The sequence below is a fragment of the Candoia aspera genome, chromosome 4 (assembly GCF_035149785.1).
Source record: "Candoia aspera isolate rCanAsp1 chromosome 4, rCanAsp1.hap2, whole genome shotgun sequence".
Taxonomy (NCBI): domain Eukaryota; kingdom Metazoa; phylum Chordata; class Lepidosauria; order Squamata; family Boidae; genus Candoia; species Candoia aspera.
Genome location: NC_086156.1, coordinates 112,917,727 through 112,924,779, shown reverse-complemented (window position 1 = coordinate 112,924,779; position 7,053 = coordinate 112,917,727).

Sequence of the window (7,053 nt, the reverse complement as noted above, 5' to 3'; positions counted from 1 at the left end):
CTTCCCCCAGAGGTGAGACAGGCCCCCTCGCTCCTGGACTTCCATAAGAAACTAAAAACCTGGTTCTGCCAGCATGTCTGGAGCAGGAAGGGGAATAGCCATTTGTGTGGAGGGCTAGTGCCCTAGAATGGCCCTTTATACTAATGAACTGAGATACAATCTTTAGCCATCTGGATTTTATTACATTTTTTTATTATTTATATTCATATTTATTCTATTTATAATGGTATTGAATTTTAAACATCCGTTGTAAACCGTCCAGAGTCCCTCCGTCGGGGGGAGATGGCTGGTGACAAAATTTGATTAATCAATCAATAAATAAACTTTCCAGTCCTATGAAAAGTGAATGTGTGAGGAACGTGAGGTCAGATATCTCAACAGAAAGAGACTTTGCTACAATCTGCTTTGGATATAAGAAAGGTAGTTTACTAAGATGCAGTGACTTGGAGTCTGCCAGGAGATTTGAAACTGGCAAAGTTTGACTCTCTTGGCTCTGCCCAGCTGAGGGGACAGAGCTTCTGGATCAAGATAATTGGAATGTGGAATGAATGAGAAAAAAAACAACACGTAGAAAAGAATTGAACTGGCGAGAGTTGATGATATGGAGAACCAAAGGGGACTGAACTGCAAAATAAGTTAAGGAGGAATTGTAGGCAATCACCTTTCTACCTCAAATTAAATTTTAACTTTTAAAAAACTGCCTAGTTCTTCTTACTGCCCTGAATATTCCTTGGTCTCCCCTACAAAATGGCTAACCAGCTTCCATACTGATAATTCCAAGTTCAGGTCTGTCTTCCCACTTGCTATGATGGACAGGAATCTGCTTCTTCTCAGTCCTAATAGACACATTCAACCTTCTGTGACTGAATCAACTTGGCTCAGAGGAAGAAAAAATAAAATGCCTTTGTTTTGAATTCTTCTTAAAAATGATAGGATGGGTCTTTGAAGGTTGGACACTAGAGGGAACTGGGAGGAACTCAACATTACAACGAAGGAATATGAAGTGTAGGTGTGTGGAAGCAAAGGAATGAACTTACCGATTCAAAACAAATGCAGTAGAATAAAAGAGACATCAGGAGATACCTGTGAAAATTACATTTCCAGAAATTTTCAGGAAAAAAAAAATGGCAGATTGAAATCCAAAAGAGGGGAGGGACTGTGCTTCCTCAACATCTTGGCACCTGTCCTTGGATCTCACTGCAATGTGTCTCTGTACTACGGCATAACTTCAAAATATGGAACAAGTGATTCATCCATACAAATGACCAAAGGTGCATTTTCTTCAGGTTAAATAAAACTGTGCACAGCAGGTCTCTGCCAATTCAGAGCACTGTTTCTAGAGTCCATTCTTCAACTCAGTGTGCACAACATTTGTTGAACACCCACTAGAATATAACACATTTTTTCTCCAAACATTGTGATTAAGCTTTGTTTCCTTACAGATGGCTTCTTATAGAAATTTGAATTGATTAGATGCCAACATGACTCCAGGAGAGGAAACACTTATTTGCAAAGTACAATTTCTGGGTCCAATGAACACCCATGATCAAGGAAAACAGGTTACTGTTAAATTGGACTGCTGGGTGGGCTGAGAAAGGGGAAGGCATCATTCTGCATCTTCAAGTGAGTTCACTTTACCGGAAAAGAGGAAAGAAAGACTGGTGTTGACATTGCCTTGTCTTGTAGAGGGAGCTGTAATTGCAGTGAGTTTTCATCGAAAAATGGTGGAAATGATCAGCCTCACAAGTGTCATCCCCTCTGAATACACCCTTTCTACTGGCTCCATATTCAGGGGGATTTTGCAGACCAAGAGTGCCCCCTAGTGGAAAACTGGAGCAGATGAGCCAGAACTCTTAACCCTCCAGGTAGATGCCTGTAACCTAATAGGGGAAGGGAGGTAGGAAGAAGTTACTGAGCTCCGGAAGACCAAAAGAGGTCCAGTGAGAGAGGTGGGGATAGAATCAGGGCGCTCAATTATTAGGGCTGTGAAGGTCAAGCTTTTGCAGGAGGTGGGGAGGCAATTTTCCTAAACCACCTAGAACATGACTTTCCCTGGAATTGACTTGAGAACCCCTGATCTACATTCCTTTGCTATTCTAAGTATTATAACACGACTGCATTTAGGCCACCGTTGGCCTGATGTTTTTAGGCCTTATTGTCTGGCTTCTGCGCCCTTCCTTGGTGTCACACCACATGACACCCTTGCAGGTCTTGCAGCATCCTTATTTTATTAGTAGATTTCGACTGCTAGCAGAGGAAAATGATTTTAAACATATTTAAAATTTAAAATGCCTATCTGTGTGGGCAGGGGTTCATTTGTGTGTGTGTGTGTGTCTGTGTTTGCATATATGTAGTACATCTACGGATAGAGGGAGAGAGGATATATAGACACAGAAACAAATGCACACAAAGAGGGAGAGGGGAAGATCTCCCTCTCAAGAAAGAGTAAACGAGAGTTGAACTTCAAAACCGATAAAAGAATTAAGAGTTCCAGGTAATGAATCAATTCTGTATTTCCTGATACTTTTTGAGAGCAAAACATGAGAACAATTTCCCTTTGCTGTCTTTCAGGAGAGTACTGAGATTTGCCATTTTCTTCCTATCCAAATGGAAAACAGTTCCCAGAATGCCCAGGCCAAGATCAGCTCTTCCTTCCTCTTGGCACTCAGGCAGCTTTCTCAGGTCCCTCTCAAGTCTCCTGGGAAAATCCAGCCTTCTGGGGCTGAGCTGACTTGCAGAGCGGCTCTGAGGAAGGGAAGATTTTTGCCAGGCTTCAGACTCACTTCCTCTCACTGTGTCTCCTGCACAGTAATAGACTGCCGAGTCCTCCAGCTTCAGGCTGTCCATTTGCAGATAGAGTTGGCTTTTGGAGTTGTCCCTGGAGATGGTGAAGCGTCCCTTCACAGACTCTGTATAGTATTGCTCGCTGGAATCGTACCAAATAACTGCAACCCATTCCAGCCCTTTTCCATGGGCCTGTCTCACCCAGTGCATGCGAGAGCTGCTGAAGCTGAATCCGGAGCCTTGGCAGGAGAGACGGAGGGACTCTCTAGGCCTTCTCACGTCCCCTCCGGACTCCACCAACTGGGCCTCTGACAGGACACCTAAAATAAAAGTTGTTTTAATGAGCTCTCCTTTATGCCAGAATTAAAATGGAAAGAACCTGAATAGGAGAGAAACAATTACCTCTGAGGACTGCTAGAAAGGAAACCAAATTCAGCCACAGGATCATTTTTGCTCCCGTTAAAGAATAGAGGGGACTTGACAGGAAAGGATTCAGGAAAGGGCACAAACTTTGTGTTGTTGGGAGTAGCCTGAAAAGAGACACCCTGGGGCTCCTTTAAAGGGGAAATTGTGGCCTGATTTACATATCGCTCAGCATAAAAGAGCCCCTGGGGGCTTTGAGGTATAGATTTATTTCAACACACCTTTCACTCATGGGACATAGATGAAAGGGCAGATTTACACTGGAATAATTAAAACTTCTGACAGAAGCTCCTCATTTCAAGTAAGGGTTTTAAGGAGACAGAAAGAAATCAGCCATTGAAATTTCCTTAAGTAGCCACGTTACAGTCCGGACATGGAAAGGATGGCACATTGGAGTTCAAAATGGTTGCTCCACAGTTGTTCCCTTGACCATGTTCTTTGGAAGACACCCAAAATAAGTGAATGCAGACCAAGCCATGAGGTCCAATTAATAAGACACAGATCAATTTTACAGACACATCAAATTCTCAAAGTTTTAATATAAATCATTGGAAGACTGTACAATGTTTCTTATTGGTTTGGTTATTTACCCAGCAACCGTACTGGTCACAAATATTGGGGCATTTTTGGGTTGCCGTTTTTATGGTCTTCTTATCTGTTTTCAACTGCCCAGAGTTAATTCATACTAAGACTCATAAAACTCCCTCTCCTACACTTATTCCATGGGCTGAGAAACACAAATAAATGACTTTTCATTTTCCAAACAATTCAGTTTGTTCTATATTTACCAAAGCAAATCTGTTCTCAGCTCGGATGTGGCTTCATGGTGAGGAATGTAATCTCTTGGGATGTTAAATTTCTCTGAATTGCCTTCAGTGGTCTCTCAGGAAAATGAGGGTAAAAGTAATGATGCCTCCGAAGTGAGACAAGGCCTGCAGACCCTTCCTTTGTCCCCCTCCCCCACCCCCACCCCACCCATATGCAAAGCCATTCCGTGTGGCAACACTGCCCCCTGGTGGAAAACCTGAGGAGGGCAGGCATCTACTTAACTTTCCAGAGAGATTCTTGCATTCAGAAATGGTAATTAGGGCTCCAAAGTAATGAAAGAGCTCCAGGAAAGTGAAGCTGGTCTAGAGAGTAATCAAAAAACGCACTTTTGTTATATGACAGGAAATTCCTTTTGATGGGTTATTCTATGAGATACTGTATATTCCTGAGGTCGTGTATTCTTATTTTTTCTCCTAAATATCATGAAATCATGTAAAAATGAGTTGGGAAGGACCATCTCAGTCGTCTAGTACAAACCATTCCTAACTGGTGGGGAGCCAGACCCTCTCTGCAGACCTCCAACCAAAAGAGCCTGTTCCAGCCAGACTGAAGCAGGTCCCCCTCGTTCTTCCCTCGCCCTTGTTTTACTCCAGGCAGACCGGGTTGAATTTGCATTTTGTTGGTCAGAACCTTCTCTATACGAGTTTTGTATTCTGCCTGATAGGAGCATAACTCTGAACATCCCTGTTTCATCTTCTACCATTCATTCAGGGTGGATGACTCTGGTTTTACGAGATATGGGACTTAGAGGAAAACATAATTGTATCCTCTTTTTTATTTTTCTTTCTTTCTTCAAACTGTATTCCACTTTTTTTACATAAATTCCATCTCTACATTCACAGGACCCCTTTTGGTCATATCATATGGTTCATCTACAGCAGAAGCAGTAACTGATTATACAGCCCTCAGGAAAAAAAAGAGGCACTCAGTGCATTGACCTTCCACCTTTCCTTGAAGGTATATTCCAGAGAGGAGAGGAGAGGAGAGGAGAGGAGAGAAGAGGAGAGGAGAGGAGAGGAGAATTGTCCCTTAATATACAAATGTTGTTGGATAAAATGGTCACTCCCTCCATTCACATGACAAAGTTCTTTGAAACTATTTTGATATGATGGGCAAGTTCTTATATGAGTCAGGAGATTAGAGGAAATAGAAAAAGTAATTGTTTATTTCTCATTTCAAATCTTGACACTAAGATTGACAAGGACCTTCCAAGAATTATTTAATAGCTACTTAAGAGAGAGAATGGGAAGTCATAGGTCATCTCCAAGGAAAAAGTATGAGAGATTTTTTCTATAAATATGGAGTGTCAATGAAACCAGAGTTTTTATTTATATTTATTTATATTTTCAATTTCGTTAGCACTCATCTCACTCAAAAAGCATCTCTGGGCATTTTACGATAAAAGTTCATGTGATGTAGACTAAGCAATCAAGAATGATATGCATAGCACAGTGGTTGAAGGTCCACACATCATAAAGTCAAGAAATCCATTTATAACCAACATTTTCCCAAATTGTTGAGAAAAGTAATCAATCACTCTGCCTTGTCCCGATTGGAATGCAAGAGATAGATGAAAATTAAGGGACAATCTTCTATCATCCCTAAATTTATATATAATTTTGAATAAAGGAGATACTCTATCCATTCACATAATATAGATTTCTTTGCAACAATTTTGAGATTTTGGGCAAGTCCTCATAGGAGTCAAGACAGGAGTGTTGACTTATTCGTACCTGGGATAAATAGCAGGGCTACATTTGATCAAATAGAAATCCAGCATTGCCATGTGGAAGTTGAGGGGCTGATTTTCCTTCATCACAGATCAAAAACTACAAGGTGAGACCATAGGATTTATTTCAATATTTATTTTCCACTTAATTTCCCTGTTGAGCAAAGAGGCAGAGCAATTCCAACCTTTCTCCCACCCGGAAGTTAGTGGGGAGGACTAGTTAGCAGGTCGAGGCATCCCTGGGTGGAGAGGAGGTGGCAGCAGGAACTGCCAGGCAGCTACCAAAGGCAGGAAGAGAGTCCAAACTCAACGGACCCAGGAGGCCTCTGGGAGAGGGTCTCTGCAATTCCCAAAGTTTTGGTTTCTTGGCGGTGGGGAGGGACTGTCAGGATTAAGGGAATTGAATATCTATTAATATAGAAGGGATGACAAATGAGCAACATTTAGAAAATAATTTAACTGAGGAGAGATGGCGGTTTTCAGAGAACCAAATGGGAATGAACTGAAATATTCATCAAAGAAGAAATGTAAATAATGAATCCCTATTTTTTCCTCTCATGAAATTTTAAGTTAATATTTAAAAAAAAAAAAAACCTTCCTAGTATATTCTCCCGCCCTAATATGTCCTTCTTGTCCCCCAAAGAAGAGCTAACCAGTGTCCTGTTCAGACTCTGAGGTGGCCAGACAGGGTTATTATCAAAAACACTCTTTATTAATACAACTATTTACAATAGTGAGTCCTTGTGATCAATGAGGTAGTCCGGTTCCGATTAAGACCATGCTGGCAACAACAGGAGAACCAGCAAGTTTGCAGGAGGAGACTGTGGAAAAGCAGCTAAGCAGGATTCGCTGACTGAAGCTGGGAGACCGGAAGAAGATAGGACACATGGCACAACTGGGACAGGAGACAAGTGTCTGTGAACTGCAACACCACCTGAACTAGGCTGGCACCTGGAAGCTAGGCAAGACCGATCTGGAACCACCGGGCAATGCTTGGCTCTGGAGGCAGGACTTGACTGAACTGGACAATCCAGGCTGAACTGGGTACACTGGGCTGAAGACTGAGGACAAGGCTGATAATGTGAAACATGGCTGGACTTGGCTGGCGATTCTGGACTAGGCTGGGGGCTTGGCACATGACTAGGCAGGACTGCAGGCTCTTGACTAGGCTGGAAGCTTGAAACATGATGTACTGGACTGCAGATCCTGAACAAGGTTGAGAACCTGGAGCACAACTAGATAGGTCTTAAGTTCCTGAACAATGCTGGACAATCAAAGCACGATGAAAC